The sequence below is a fragment of the Pan paniscus genome, chromosome 15, assembly GCF_029289425.2.
Source record: "Pan paniscus chromosome 15, NHGRI_mPanPan1-v2.0_pri, whole genome shotgun sequence".
Classification (NCBI taxonomy): Eukaryota; Metazoa; Chordata; class Mammalia; order Primates; family Hominidae; genus Pan; species Pan paniscus.
Genome location: NC_073264.2, coordinates 102,471,573 through 102,488,500, shown reverse-complemented (window position 1 = coordinate 102,488,500; position 16,928 = coordinate 102,471,573). Strand labels below are relative to the sequence as shown.

The following is a 16,928-nucleotide window of genomic DNA, read 5'->3' as shown; positions in this document are numbered from 1 at the left end:
AAAGTGACAGCTATATGGCATGGCTTATTAAGAAAGTTGATATCTAGGTGCTTTGACAGTTTACTAAATCTTTTTTAAAAACTTTATTTATTTATTTATTTTTGAGACATGGGATCTTGCTATATTGCCCAGGCTGGTCTCAAACTCCTGGCTCAAGCAATCCTCCCGCTTTGGCCTCCTAAAGTGCTGGGATTACAAGTGTGAGCCATGACACCCAGCCCAGTTAACTAATTCTTGATGACTGAAAGCTTTATAGCCCTAGTCTCACCTCACTCTTTAATGCCTGCTTTCCACCTCTGAAGCTAGAATGTTCCTGATGCATACGTGTGGGTCTAGGGTGGTGAGTGGGAGTTTTCTCTGTCCCTGATCTCTGCTAATAATATTGAAGGATACAGGCCTAGTTTTTCACCATCCCTATTCTGAACTAGGGAGGAAGGAGAGAGAAAGAGAAGGGGGCAGTGGAGAGAGAGAAAAAGAATGAGAGAGAGATTGAGAGAGGAGGCAGGCAAAACTCCTATCTACAGGCCATTTCCGTGCCTTTGAGAATGTTAATCCCTGTGGCTTCTCCTGGAGAGAATGAACAATTTTCCACTCTCATAAAGAAAAAAGACGATTTCCTTCCTCCCAGTAGGAGTTTGCAGGGGCCCTGTGCTGCTCTGGAAATTGCACGAAATGTCAATACTATAGACAGACATATACATTACGCTCTTCTTAGCCTGGCTCCTTAACAACCACTCTGGTGTCCACAGCCTGCCTTAGCGACACACTGCCTTAGTGGTGCGGTCCAAGATGACTGGTTTTAAAAAGAGCTGTGTCCTCCTGGTGCAGACAATCTCATGGCGACGTTAGGCAGGAAACGACGTGGGTCTTCAAGCAGAATTCCCGCGACTCTGAGCTGAGACTTACCACGGGGACCCTGAATTACTTGGAACCTTGTGCTTTCAGCTTTGGAGGGTGCAATGGGGTGGGGGGCCTCTCTTTTAGCAAGATTTTAAGTTCATGAGAGGCACGTCCTGCCCTGTGCCTCATTGCCAGCAACCTCTGTAACCCTCTAGAACCTGAAACTTAACGACAACTGTGTGGGGAGGGCCTGCCAGAAGGCTTGGCTTTGACACTTGTTTATGGAGCAGGCAGGCGTGTTGCACCCCTGTTTGCAAAAATGGGGCTGATTTTATTCTTACTGTGAAGGTCTTTAGCTATTTTCTTCCATAGAAGTGCTACCTTTCCTGTTCTCTCTCTTTTCTAAACGTTTCTTTGAAATATAATACATAGGCAGAGAAGTGCATAGGAGTGTACAGCTTGATGCCTTTTCATTGACGGAACACACCTGTGTAACTGGCATCCAGATCAAGAGACAGAATATCCCATAACCTCTGAAATTGCCCCACTCCCCTCTTAGAGCCCCTGCTCCCCACCACGGTAAATCACTAGCCTGCCCTCCAATGATACAGAGCAGTTTTGCCTGTTCTTGTACTTTACATAAACGGAGCTACACAGTATGTGCCTTCTTAGCGCCTGTTTCTTTTGTTGCAACATTTAGTCATTTAGTCAGATTTAGCCACAGTCTTGCCTGTGGTTTTCAATCCTTCATTCTGGTTGTTATATGGTAATCCAATGCATGAATGTACTACGGTTTATCTACTCTACTGATGAGGAACACGTAGTTAGCTTCCAGTTTGGGGCTATTACAAACAGTGCTGCTGGGAATATTGTAGTTTACACTTTTTGTTGCATGTCTGTGAGCGTGTCTACTGGAGGGCCTACCTGGGAATGACATGCTAAGGCCAAGGGCTCGTTAATCTTTAACAGACAGATGCAACCAAGGCCATGACAGTTTGCAGCGGCCAGGAGGGAGAGTCCTGCTTGGGTACATCTTGGCCATACGTTTTGGTCAACACTTGGTATTTTTCTCGTGCTCATTTTCGTTATTTGCCTTTTCTTTTTCCTCCCCTCTCCTCCAGAAATACAGCCATTTGGATTGACAAAGGTGCAACAGCAATTCAATGGGGAAATAGTCAGTAGTCGGTTTAACCAATGGTATTGGAAAAATTGGACATCGATATGTGAAAAAATGAACCTGGGCCGGGCGCAGTGGCTCATGCCTGTAATCCCAGCACTTTGGGAGACTGACGCAGGTGGATCACAAGGTCAAGAGATCGAGACCATCCTGGCCATCATGGTGAATCCCCATCTCTACTAAAAATACAAAAATTAGCTGGGCGTGGTGGTGCATGCCTGTAGTCCCAGCTACTGGGAGGCTGAGGCAGGAGAATTGCTTGAACCCGGGAGTGGGAGGTTGCAGTGAGCCGAGATGGCGCCACTGCACTCCAGCCTGGTAACAGAGTGAGATTCCGTCTCAAAAAACAAAAACAAAAACAAAAACAAAACCTGAACCTAGACTTCACTCCTCATATACTAAGAGCGTGTGTATGTGTTCTTTTCAAACACCTGTGGAATATTTACAAAAATCCTGTTAGGAACAAAATCTCAGCCAAGTCCCCAAGGCAGAATTCACTAGGCTAATTTCTCTGACTTCAACGGAAGACAATTAGAAATTAGTATCCAAAGAATGTCGGCGCTAAGAGGCGGAGGGTTTTCGTTGTTGTTGTTCGTGGCTATAGCCCCAAAGCCTAGAATAGTGCCTGGCATCAATTTCTGAATTAGTGAAAAACGTAATGAGGCATACTGATTAGAACACATCCAATAAAAATTAACAGAGGAGCTAAAGTAACGATATGTATTGTTCATTGAATGTCTAGAGGTACATTTTCCAGGCTCTGTCTAACATCCTCATGGAGAATCCAAGCCCGTTCCTTCTGCTCTGTATTCTCATTGTCTTGGCCTCATGGTCCCAAGATGACGATGATGATTATAATAGTATTAATAACTATTATTATTATTATAAAGATAATGATACTTCGTATGACTTGCTTTGTGCCAATTGTTGTTCTGAGCCCCTGACGTATTGTTATACATTACATGCTCACATCTGTCCATGAGCAGGTGTAATTTTTCCTCATTTACAGATGGGAAAATAGAGGCATAGAGCGATTCAGTAACTTGTCCAAAGTCATACAGCTAATAATTGGTACAGCCAGGAGTTAAGCTCAGGCATAGCCCATAGTCTGTGCTTACTTTCTAAGTTTTATTGTAACTCCAGGTGTTGTATTTTCACAGCCAAAGCAGGAAGAAAGAGGCCACATGAGGCCACGTAGCCACACCAATCTCAAGGGAGGCCGGGAAATTAAGTATCTGACGAAAAAGAGCAGGAGTTCCACCTTAAATGAAGCAGGAGCCAGGCCTGAGAGCAGGACGCACTGCCATGCTGAACAGAGGGCCTGGTCCCTAAAGCAGGAAGGAGTCAAGGATCGCAGTCGGGATTGACAAATGATATCTCTGCAATATTAAAAAATAATCTATCTACTTGCAAATTTGAAAAAATTCTAGATAACTTGGGTTAAAAAGAAAATGAACACTTTGGGAGGTTGAGGCGGGCAGATCACGAGGTCAGGAGATCGAGACCATCCTGGCTAACACGGTGAAATCCTGTCTCTACTAAAAATACAAAAAATTAGCTGGGCACAGTGGCGGGCGGCTGTAGTCCCAGCTACTCGGGAGGCTGAGGCAGGAGAATGGCGTGAACCCGGGAGGCAGAGCTTGCAGTGAGCCAAGATAGCGCCACTGCACTCCAGCCTGGGTGAAAGAGCAAGACTCTGTCTCAAAAAAAACAAAAAAAAGAAAGAAAGAAAATGAAAAACTATTTAGAAATAATTGGGAATAGATTAACTAAAATTCAGAAGAGGAGAAAAAATCTAAAGAAGGGGAAAAGTCTAAAGAGAAGGATAACCCATAGAAAAAAATGGAAGGGTAATCAGAGGACTACAGGCCCACACTGCTGTGCAGGCATATTCTGCATTTCTAAGGAATAATGACATTCATATTAATATTATACTTATAAAAGCTATTCCACAGAATATAAAAAGATGATCTCCAACTCATTCAATAAAGCTAGTATTACCCTGACACCAAATCCAGACATAACTAGTGCAGAAAATATATACGCCACCCCACTTGTGCAAATGATACAAAAAAATTCCAACTAAAACATGAGCAAATACAAGAATGTGATGTACTAGAAGATCACATTTTTCCTAGGAATGAAAAGATGGTTCGAGGTTAGGGAACCTATCAGTGTAATTTCCTGCAATAACAGTTAAAAGAGACCGACGATATGACCGTCTCAGTAAACATAGCAGATAGTGCGTTGCTGCTCCATCCTCTACCTGACCTTCTGAGGTCTTCTTGCAGGGATTAGAAGTCTGGAAGCTCCATTTCCCAGGCTCTCTGGCAATGGTTCCAGTTTAGTTTCTACCACTGAGAGGTACTCATTAGTTTGGCAAAAGGTGAAGAAGGCTGGACTGGAGATGTGATTGCTGTTGGACAGGTCACAGACTGCCTGAGCCTGGTTCCACACCATTCACAGAAGATTATCATGGGAATCCTCCTGGAGCTGTGCAACGTGCATGCCCTGCCTTGGGGCAGGGAGGGGTTCTGCAATATAATTTTTGCAGAAAAGAATGGGCATCATCTTTTCAAAATATTCGGTACTAAGGGTTCCCCCTGAAAGATGTAAGTTTCCTTCTGTTGGCTGAAATAATATAAGAAATGGAAAAAGTACACTTTCAAGAATTTCAATTTAGATACTGTTTGTATTTGTGTGTGTATGCAAAACAGTTCTTGTATTTTTATGTACAAGATTTGGCACAATAAATGCTGATTTTCTTGGGGCTGTGGATAACATTTCTGGAGCGGTGTCTCACTTGTTTACATAGATTATTGACTTGCAGGAGTTCTTCGCTCTGTGTCAAATGCCTCTGTGTTAACTGGTTAGAAACTAAACAAGTTAGGCCTGGCAGGCTTCAAGTCTCTGCAGGCAATAATAGATGTTATGAGTTATTGATATCGAACATCTTTATGGGCAAGCATTGTGTAAGTTGCTTTAAAATGTCATCTAATTTAAGGTTTGCTATTGATTGATTGATTCAGTGAATTTTTAAGGGGTAACTCCTGTGCAAAAAACACTGAACTAAGGCCAGAAGATGAATAATAAGAATGATAATAAGCCAAATGTGGTCTCTGCCCTCATGGAACTTACAATGTGTCAGAGAAGAATCTATGGAAATACAATTGGGGGCTGGGTGCCGTGGCTCACGCCTGTAATCCCAGCACTTTGGGAGGCTAAAGCAAGTGGATCACAAGGTCAGGAATTCAAGACCAGCCTGGCCAAGATGGTGAAACCCTGTCTTTACTAAAAATTACAAAAATTAGCTGGGCGTGGTGGTGCACACCTGTAATCCCAGCTACTTGGGAGGCTGAGGCAGAGAATTGCTTAAACCCAGGAGGTGGAGGTTGCAGTGAGCCAAGATCACGCCACTGCACTCCAGCGTGGGTGACAGAGCAGGACTCCAACTCAAAATAAATAAATAAATTAATTAAAAAATAAATAAATAAAATAAAACATGACTGGGGTCAAGATGAGGTAAGTACATTCCTCTGGGGCTCCAAGAAGTGAGTGAAACGGAAGCCCTGGACAGGAGACAGGAGGCAGCCCTCAGGATTCCTGGAAGTGGATGGTAACAGGCTGACTGGAGGAGGAAGCTGGAACTGAAAGAATTATTGTATCAGCAGCGAGTCTCATTTGACACCCATCTTTCTTCTTTTCCCTCCAGTATCTTCCAATTTGACCTCAAAGGCAGCTGAAAACCTGGAATTACATATTGACTATGCACAGAAAAATCCCAAGGCAAGCCCTCTGTTTCTAGTCTGAAAGACAGGAAACAGGGGCCCTACAGGTCAGAAAGAATGGAGAAAATTCTTTTCCCTCTCGTGTGTTAGTGGTTGTCCTTTCTTGTCCTTTATGGAAACAATAACTCTGACAACTGCAGATTTCTTTCACAGGCCCATGAGTCAGTGGCAGTGGGATGGCGTTTGTTAACTGCTGAAAGAAAACCGTCAACACAGAATTCTTTATCCACTGAAAATTTCCTTCAGGAATGAAGATGAAATAAAGACATTTGCAGAGGAAGGAAAACCAGGAGAAATTCTCCTCAGCAAACCTGCTTGCTTATTTGATTTTGGTACCTGTCATTAACCCTCATAAATAAAATCTGCTATTGTGATATTATGGAAGTTGCTAATTTTATCCTTGTTCTTAAAAAAAATAGTGTTAGAAATAAATTTTCAGTGCTGTAAAAGAAATAGCACTCGAACATAAATTTAATTTTCTCAGCAAGGCAATTTTACTTCTATAGAAGGGTGTGACTCATAGATGGAGCAATGGTGAGAGCACACCTGAACAAGGGAGAGGAAGGGGTTCTTATCCCTGACGCAGGTAGTGCCTACTGCTGTGTTGTTCCCCTATTGGCTAGGGCTGGACCTCACGGTCTAAGCTAATTCCTATTGGCTATTTTAAAGAGAGTCGGAGTGGTGGGGTGAGTGGTTCGCAGGAAGGACAGTTACAGAACAGGTGACTCAGGATGACTAAGAACAGAGCAGGTGACCAAGGATGACTAAGGTCAGAGCAGGTGACCAGGGGTGACTCAGGACAGAGCAGGTGACCAGGAGTGCCTCAGGATGGAGCAGGTGACCAGGAGTGCCTCAGAATGGAGCAGGTGACCAGGGGAACAGATGTGAACTACTGATTAGAACTGGCGGATTGTTTACTGAGGCTAGGGGCAAGGAAACGAGGAGAACGAAGAAGTTAACCTTGAAAATGAAGAGCAAAGAACAGGGGAGCTGAACGTACTGATACGTTGGTTCTTTGGAGAGGATCTCAGAACTCATTGTACTTAACAATTTACAGGCTAAAACCTCTGAAGAGGAAGTTATTATATCCTACAATTTCCCCCCTTCCAATTTTCATAGTCCTTCCTCTTCAAATCTTTTTAACATGTCTTGGCTTTGCTGCTCGACTGAATCCTCTAAAAGAAAAAAGCTGATCTGAATAAGGTGGAGGAGAGTTAAGGAAGGTTTTAGTAAGTGCTGCTTTTATAAGTCTTTGCACCAGCCCACGGATGCAGGGTATGACACAACACCTAACAAGAATGAGTACACCTATTACAGCTGCAAGAGAAGTAAGAATTGAGGCTATGATTTCTTTCCATTTACCGAACTACTTTTCTAGCCATCCTGAGAAAGGGTTATTGACTTCAAAATTTTTAGCTAACAAGTTGGATAAAGCGGTAAGTCTTTGTAAGGCCCTTGTTATGCTCCCAGTGGGGGCAGTGTTGGTTGGGATAAAGGTATAACACTGAGTTTTAATCATAATACACACACCGCCTTTTTCAGCTAATATCATATCTAGGGCCATTCTGTTTTCCCAGGCCATCTGGCTAGTGGGCCCCAATTGTTCAGCTATTCCTTTGACAGCATCCCTGGTGTATTTAACAAATCACTGCTGATTATAATAGGTGTAATTTATCCAATCTACATTTTTATTGTCACCCACGAAAATATTGAGCCAAATCCTGCAGCTATTTGATCTTGAGCTTTAAATTTGTCTGGTACTCCTTGAGGAATTCCAATAGCATTTACATAAACATGGTGGTCAAAGGACCCATGTGGAACACTTCTTCTTTTACGATTTTCTTAATCATATTGACGGAATGCTAGGGTGAAAGGGATGGCCACTTGGACTACAGCACAAGTGCTGCTCTAATTACTTGCAGAGTACCCAGCAGTAGTCCCCTGCAATACCACCATGCACCTGCTCCAGGATGAACAAGGGCAAACTGATTGGTAAGCTCTTGAAAAGGCCTGGTTTTGCTGTACCCTGTTAAGTCTCCAAGGAATGCTAACTTTTCCTCCCGCCGTGAAAGGCATGAGGTGAAGTTAACATCAGGGGCTGGAGGCCGGATGGCCCTCGGGGGCTGACCCACAGGGCTCTTGACCTCAGGGAGCAGCAGTGAAACAGTCTTGCATGACTCATTGCCCCAGGCTGTGGGGTTCTGGAAGAGAGCTACCATACAGCTCATGCCTGGTCCATGAGAGGACCACACAAGTGGAAAGGGGACAATTTGGGTCTCTGGCCTGCCTGTCACACAAGCATAACAGACGGTTTTGTTTAGCATGCAAACAGAATATTTAATCCATTCCAGCCAAGTATTTGCATCCTGATACCCTGTTTCAATTGCTATAGTTTGTTCTAAATCTTTAACCTCTACAACAGCTACTTTGGTTTTATCATTGGGTATATAACAAGAGAAGGTTTGGCTAGCGGAGAACTTAGGAGAGGGAGAAGGGGGTGCAGGAGGTGACAAGGCAATGAAGCGCATTTCAAAAGAACCTATGGGGTCCTTCCCTGAGACTTCTGCTCCTACACCACAGAAATGGCCTAATAAAGGGGAAGAACTCTGGGGAGCAGAGATGGTCATCTGTGCTGGATTACATTGGCTCAGCTGACAAAGGGGAGGGTAAACTCCTTTAGTAAAATGAATATATGGTTTTAGGAAACTGCAAGTGCTAGTTGGGTGGTCCATCCTTCTTCTTTAGTATTTTATAGAGCATTGGACCAACTTCGTCAGAGAAGCTGTGTTCTAGGAGGACAAGATTCCCGGTTCATCCTGGAATCTTCGTCAAACTCCTCCCAAACTAACTTATCCCAGTTAACAGATTTCCAGTCTGAGGAGAGCTAGGAAGGATAAAGAAGCTTTTTTGAAGTGGAGAGTTGCCTCTGGTTTGGAAAATCTCCACAGGTCATCACAAGGCAAGCATCAAAAGTAATGGTTTGGGGTGAACTTGACCTCGTTACATTAATAACAAGAGGACTAGCAATAGAAGGGGAAAAGAAAGAGATGCAATATAAGAGGATCAAGCCTGTTTTCATTTTAGCTTGGTTGGGTTTGGCCCTGAAACAGCTGCCCATGATTCTGGAGGGGGTGGTGCTCTTTTGACCCAGGTGGGATGAGTCCATCCTCTCTCTGCTGTTCGAACCGCCGTCTCGGTGTTTAGAAGCACTAGGTAGGGTCCTTCCCAAGCCGGTTCGAGTTTTCTTTCCCTCCAACTTTTGATGAGGATGTGGTCCTCAGGCTGATGCTGGTGTATTGGAAACTCTAGGGGTGGTACATGTGCTAAAAGACCTTTAGTTCTGAGGAAAGAGAAAGTGGAAGATAAACCAAGTACATAACTTCTGAGAAATGGATCTTTTGTTTTGAAAGTGGGAAGGTCAGCAGTGGAGTGCAAACAGGGCAACCTATACGACACTTCACAAGGGGCTAAGCCAACATCTTTCCAAGGAGCAGTTTGGATTCTCAACAGGGCAATGGGAAGGCATCTAGTCCATGGCACTCGAGTCTCTAAGACTATAGCTAGGCGGCTTTTTAATAGTTTGGTTCATTCTTTCCACTCTTCCTGATGAAGGTGGGTGCCAGGGAGTATGATATTCCCATGTTATATCTAGTACCTGGGCTAATTTCTTAATGGCATGTGCAGTGAAATGAGTCCTATTATCTGAATCAATGTTTTCTGTTAATCCAAACTTGGGTATAATATTTTCAACTAATGCCTTGACTGCATTATTAGCAGTTGTACTTGAAAAGGGAGTAGCTTCTACCCAATGAGTAAGATGATCTACTATTACTAATAAATACTTTAGACGACCAATTGGAGGCATCTCTGCATAATCAATCTGGATCCTTTGAAATGGCCTTAAGCCTGGACTCCTACCCCAAGGGGTAATCTTATAGTTTGTTTATTGGTTTTCTTATATACTAAGCAAATGTCTGCAACCCGTTTGGCCAGGTTATAAATTCCTATGCACCCATAAACCCTGAGGACTGCGTCACACATGGCTTGGGGCCCCCAGTGGGTCCCTTAATGCAGTTGGAACAAGATTTCCCTCATGAGGGGTTTGGATAACACTTCTTTCTGGTCTGGCAATATCCATTTTCCTTCTGAATTCTCTTTAGCACCTATTTCTTATTAGTTTTTTGACCAAAGAAAGCCAAACAGCATTTTATATTCGACAATGCTTCCTGGATGGTTTTATACCAGATCAGCTAAACTTCACCTTTCTATTAGTGTGCTATTAATGTTAAACTGGATTTTAATAAAATCTTGTAGACATATTTACCCAATTTTAATGTCTAACCATAAGGTAAGATTTTTAGAGACTCTTTTTAACCCTTTATAATTTTTGTTAAAGAACAAGTTAGTGCTTTAAGAAAAACCCATTGTGCTTTTATTTAAATGTCCAGTTTACAGAAAAACTGGATGATACCCCTTTAACTTTAGCCAATATGTTTACACACAGAACTTCCTCTACAATTAACGTTTCAAAACTTGCTCAAACCTTCAAAACAATTTTAACCTTTTAATGTAGGTAAAAATCCACATTCTTATGCCTCCTTATAATCCTTTTACCAAAAGTATATTTTACTTTCCTTACACACCTTGCACATAAACTGTTTCTTCAAAAGTTTTACAGTGAGGAGGCCTAATTACTTTTAAATTATGCAACATTTCTTGCATAAATTCTCTTTAATAACATTTTTCATGACTTCCACAGACAATCTTTGACATGCCTTAACTTTCTGACTTGTTGTAAACATCCCTTTCTTTAAACAACCAGTCAATTTATTTTAGGATAAGAATTTACCATATAAGATTCTTTCTACATAAACTCTTCTTTTTTTAATGTCAAAGATGATAACCATTCTTTTCCAAAGCAAACTTCCTTCATGTCTGTGGACTAGACTGCCTAAGGCCACAAGGTTAGAAGTTAGAATGATACATGTTACACTGTTAACTTTTAGTAAACTTTACTTTTGTTGAAAACCTTGGAAGTTTGGGATTTTAATTATGTGCTGGGTTTAGAGCCTAGGACCTAGACAGAAGGGCAGATAAAGTCTGGCCCATTCTAGCATTTAACTCCATGTGTCCTAGGTTTTACCTAGCTGCAAAGCAGGCCAATTGTACAGCTAAGGAACGGGTAGCCTGTTTGGCTATCTGATTTGCTAGGTTATTTCCTCAGCTTTCAAAAGAAAGGCGTTTTTGGTGTCCAGGGACGTGGACAATACCTATTTCTTTTGGCACTGAAGGTTATTTAATACTTGGGTGATTAATTCCTTGTGGACCAGGTCTTGGCATTTGCTATTAATAAGGCCTCATTCAGTCCAAATGTTTCCAAGTGTGTGAGCCACTCCAAAGGCGTACTTAGAATCGGTATGGATGGTTCCTTCCTGGTTCTGTAAGTACTTTAAGGCTTGGCTGAGTGCAAACAGCTCACACATTTGAGCAGACCAATTATTAGGCAATTTTCCTAACACTATTTCTATAAGAGTTTCTCTATCGATTACTGAATGCCAATTGTGTCTTTTTCCCTCAACCACCTGGGAGGAACTGTCTATAAATGTGTCGTCCTGTCCTGAAGGAGTTTCTTCTAGGTCTGGTCAGACCTTTGTATGGTAATCAGTTAAATCTAAACATGTATGCTCTTTCTTTAGATTTGGATCTCCTATTAGGAAACCTGCTGGGTTAAACAAATTGTCAGTGGTTAATGTTAAATCATGTTTTTTCTAACAGAATAGCCTCATGCTTTAAGATTCTTGAATCAGTAAGCTACCTTTTTGTTTTCTGACTTAGGATAGTTTTGACCTGGTGAGGTGTGCTCACAATGAGGTTTCCTCCAAAAGTTATTTTTCTACATTCTTCTGTTAGCAAAGCAGTTACCACTACAGATTGAATGCATCTGGGCCATCCGCGGGTTACGAGGTTAGGGATTTTTGATAGGAAGGCTACAGGTTGCCAGTGGCTTCTGTGTTTGGGGTAAGTGCTTCTAAGACTACACCCTTGTTTACACTGACAGAGAGATGAAAGGGCAGTTCTAGGGAGAGAAAAGCTAGGACAAGGGCAATTACTAGGAACAACAGGGTTGGTGGTTTGGACTATCTGATTAACAGCGCTAAGGTCTCGCACTAACCGGTAGGACCCGTCTGGCTTCTTTATAGGCAGTATTGGAGTGTTACAGGGAGACATATGGAGTTTAAGAAGCCCATCACATAGAAGACCTTCAATTATCAATTATAGGTTTTAAATTTACATGGGCTTTTAAAGGAATAGGATATTGCTTGCTCTACTACTTCCCCAGGGGTTTCTAATTTAACGTGAATCGGAGGAATCTGTAACTTTCTTCGATTCTCGTCTTTTGACCATACCTCGGGATGAATGTGTTCTTTGTCTGTGGTGGTGAACAAATTTAGGGAGGGGAGAAATTTTCCATGATTGATTTGGAGGCCTAAGCCTAATTTTAGCATTAAATCTCTTCCTAATAGATTTGTCCCTGCTTCCAGAATTAACAGAAATTTAATACTAGCTGATCAGTTTTTAAATTTCACTTCTGTCTGCTCTAAGATTTTTGCTCTAAACCCCTCTCCTTTTACCCTGGAGATAAAAAGTTCTCCTTGTGAACAAGTTACACTAGATGGAAGATAAACTGAGAAGCGAGTTACTCCTGTATTGATTAAAAAGGTAATAAGCTTAGGTTTAGGTCCCACTTCTAAATTTAACAAGGGCTCTTGGTGGGACTCAAGATAAAAAGCTAGCGCCCCTGACTTCCCTAATCTTCTTCAAAAGCCATAAGTGGGATGACATTTTCTTCCTTTTCCCATTTGGGACATTGTCTTTTAAAGTGATCTATTTTTCCACTTTTGAGACATTTGCCCTGTAATTTCTTAGTAATGTCTGGCCAGCTATTGGTGACAAAGTGGAGCTTTAACATTCCTTGTCCAAGGGGGTCTTCTGATTCTAGGCCAGCGTATTTTCTCTTTTGCTCTTCAAGCCTTTCTAAAAATTCTGTCTGTCCCTCATCTTTTCCCTGTTTTATATTAAAGCCCTTGGTAAGACTCTGGGTGCAGAGCACCAATTTTCAAATTCCTTTTATTACCATCTCCCTACGGTCTTTCATATTTCCTCAATGGGCTATATTGTTGTTATCCCATTGAAGATCCTGGGCTGGGAATTTTTGTTCAGCTGCTGGGACGTTCTGACCAGGAGGGTGTTTATGTTCCCAAAATGTCATAGCGGCCCTGCGTATCATGCTCCTCTCTTCTCCTGAGAATGAGATGCCTAAGATAGACATTAACTCGTTCCAAGTATACAACTGGGGCCCTAAAACTGATCAGTTTGATCTGCCACTCTATAAGGGGCATCTAAGAGTGGTTTAAGCTCCTTTTTTTTAGGTTTAGCGGAAGGGTCTGGGGTGGCAGCTGCTTAGGGGAGAAGAAGGTTCTTTAGTCCAAATAAAACAGCAGTATTTTATCATTTGCTGCTTTTTCTTGTATTTGGTCCTTCCATCATCTTTCTAATATTCATTCTAACATTAGGCCTAGGGGACTGTTAGAGGGGATATTATCATGATCATGATCTTCCCTATCTTTACTTGCTATATTTCCCATCCTGGAGAAAGTGTTTTTCCCTGAGTCCATGGGGCTCAATCTCTCTTATTAGAAATGTCTTGCACCCTAGTGAGTCTGTAGGGCTTAACCTCTCACCCTCCAGCTTTTGCTTCATCCTTCTGCGTCTGCTTCCCTTGTGGGGATTTTCAGGTCCTTCTTAGCATAAGCTGTATGAGGTGATTGCAGAACCAGATCCGGACTCTGCACTTGCTCCGCCCTCAACTGTGTGTTTCACTCGCACACTTTCAACCTCCAGGATGTCCTGACCACCAAGGAATACTTCACTGCCCCCCATGGCTTTTCTTACCTTGATATGTCCCAACAAAGAAATACTTCACTGCCCCGCAGCTTTTCTTATATTGCTCCCAACCACCAAGGAAATACTTCACCATCCCTGCAGCATTTCTTACCTTGGTCTGTACACAGAGTTACCTGGTCACCATGGTATGTATTTGTAGGCCTTTTCTTCCTGCATTGCTGAGATTCTGGCTTTATTCATTGCACTGGGTGGGTCCCAATTCCTTACCTCTGAGGCCGCCACAACATGGCAGCAGGGTGTGCCTCCTCACAGGAGAGGATGGGACCCTTCCCCAGAGAAGAATGGGAATCCTGGGCAGACCCACAAATTTGTTAGAAATAAATTTTCAGTGCCACCAAAGAAATAACACCCAGACATAAATTTAATTTTCTCAGCAAGGCAATTTTGTTTCTATAGAAGGGTGCACCTCGTGGATGGAGCAATGGCAAGAGCACACCTGGATAAGGGAGGGAAAGGGGTTCTTATCCCTGATGCAGGTAGCCCCTACTGCTGTGTTTTTCCCCTATTGGCTAGGGTTGGACCACACAGTCTAGGCTAATTCTGATTGGCTATTTTAAAGAGAGCTGGAGTGGCGGGGAGAGTAGTTTGGCGGGAAAGACAGTTACAGAACAGGTGACTCAGGATGACTAAGAATGAAGCAGGTGACCAAGGATGACTGAGGTCAGAGCAGGTGACCAAGGGTGACTCAGGACAGAGCAGGTGACCAAGGGTGACTCAGGATGGATCAGGTGACCAGGGGAACAGATGTGAACTACTGATTAGAACTGGTGGGTTGTTTACTGAGACTAGGGCCAAGGAGATATAAAGAACAAGGAAGTTAACGTTTAAAATGAAGAACAAAGAACAGGGGAGCTGAATATACTGATACGTTGGTTCTTTGGAGAGGATCTCAGAACTCATTGTACTTAACAATTTACAGGCTAAAACCTTTGAAGAGGAATTTATTATATCCTACGATAGCATTACATATTTCAGACCAAGAAGTCTAGAATTATTATGAGCCAGCATTAACTGACTTGCCTGAGCCTACACATCTGGTTTGTAACCAGGCAAGGTTCGGACGTAGATTTTCAAGCTCACTCATCCTGGGGTGCTGATTTACACCAATGTACACTGGCCAGGGGCACCAGGGCAAAGAATGCCAATACTGGTTCAAATGATCATCTTTTTAGATAGGCACTTCTCATTTGTTGACTAAATTTTATGATCAGTTTGGAACTTTTATGTTGAATTTCTATGCTTTTGGTTGCTTCTCTAATTTGGCCTTCTTGCAGCCCATTCCATTGTGAAAGATACAGTTGCAAACCATAATTATTAATAAACAATAAGGAACAGGGTTTATTCACTTACTTTGAAGATACTCTATCTCTTCCCAAAATAACCACCTATTCTAGTATACATTAAAATATTTTTTAATTGACTTGATTGAGGTGCGATTTCATGAGGTTTGACTAATCTTAGTGAAATATCTGTCACCAAAAGTTCTGCCATGTGAACTCATAGTCAACTCTCCCTATCCCGTGGCCACAGGCAGCCACTGCACTGCTTTCTGTGAAAAGATGGGCTCATGCCTTAGGCATTGTTTGTGTCTGGCTGATTTCATTCAGCGTAATATTTTGGGATGTTTATCCATGTTACTGTGTGTATCAGTAGTTTGTTCTTGTTTATTGCTGAGTAGTGTTCTATTGCAGAGATATGCTCTAATCACCAGCAAGTAGGCATTTGCATTGTTTCCAGTTTGGGGCTATTAGGAATGAATGTGCTTTGAACATCTGTATATAAGTTATTTTGTAGACTGCATTTTTCATCCCTCTTGGGTAAATATTTACAAGTAGGATTTTTGGGTCATGGATAAGTACGTGTATGTTTAACTACTAAGAAAGTGTCGGCTGGGTGTGGTGCCTGTAATCCCAACACTTTGAGAGGCCAAGGCGGGTGGATCACCTGAGGTCAGGAGTTCGAGACCAGCCTGACCAACATGATGAAACCCTGTCTCTACTAAAAATACAAAAATTAGCTGGGCATGGTGGCAGGCATCTGTAATCCCAGCTACTCGGGAGGCTGAGACAGGAGAATCGCTTGAACCCGGGAGGCAGAGGTTGTGGTGAGCTGAGATCCTGCCATTGCACTTCAGAATGGGCAAGAAGAGCGAAACTCCCTCTCAAGAAAAAAAAAAGAAAGAAAAGAAAAAGAAAGTATCAAACGGTTTTCTGAACTGTGTGGACTATTTTGCTTGTCCACAAACAATATATGACGGTTCCAGGTTCTGCAAATCCTCCCCAGCACCTGGTATTCTGCGGTGGTATCTCACTGAAGCTTCCCACTTTCATTTCACACGTGACTCACGGTGCTGAGTCTCACATGCTTACCAGCCATGTGTATGACTTCTTCGGTGAAGGGGCTGTTAAAATCTTTTATTCAGTTTTAAATCTAGGCTATTTGTCTCTGTAACTTTTTAAACAGGTAAAACAAGGCTCAGGAAGCCACCCACATACAGAGCCATGGACAGGCGCACCCAGGGACATGGGACACACAGAAGGAGGGACACCCACATGGGCACGCCAGTCCTCTCGGGGAGACGTGTGCACACGCAGACCCATGCAGGAGGGCAGAAGGGGGTGCACTTCAAGTCTGACAACATGTCCTCACATACGCATGCACACGCATGCATGCAGACATGGTGGAAGATGCCCAGTCACACAGTCCAGTGCCGCTCCTGTGCCCCCAACAAACTGGGAAGGTTTGTATCGGGGAGGGATGTGGAAGGTGGTAGAGGACAGGGTAAGGTTCCTTGCCCTCCAGTCCGCAAACCATCAGCCCTGGAGAGCGTTCTGCGTGCCTGCAATGGGCAGCAGGAAGAAGTAATAGATAAGAACAATGAAGGAAGAGCCATGAAGGCAGCAAAACACCAGCTTCAAGGAGCTGCCTGAGAGAGCAGCCCACGGGAAGCCTCCCCCACCACGTCGCCTGTTGTTGGGGATGAAACCAACTTGGGGGCAGATGGAGGGGGCTCCACGGGAGAGAGAGCCCAGGGAGAAGCAGGTCGGGGCAGGTGTCTTGGCCTGATACCCAGTGGCCCTCCATGGACACCGCAGGCCAGGGACGCAGTGTGCAGACCACCCTGTAGGGGCGTCAGACACAGAGCCACTCACACAGGG

General features: G+C 43.1%; 1 long non-coding RNA gene across 1 annotated transcript in view; it reads left to right on the top strand.

Moving 5' to 3' along the window:
* Nucleotides 1-6,198, top strand: part of LOC129393881 (uncharacterized) — a 118,885-nt gene extending 112,687 nt beyond the window's left edge. Inside the window, exons 4-5 of the long non-coding RNA XR_008620986.2 lie at nucleotides 1,962-2,179; nucleotides 3,178-6,198. This is a non-coding gene — a long non-coding RNA (uncharacterized LOC129393881). The remainder of the gene's footprint in view (nucleotides 1-1,961; nucleotides 2,180-3,177) is intronic.
* Nucleotides 6,199-16,928: the final 10,730 nt, after the last annotated feature.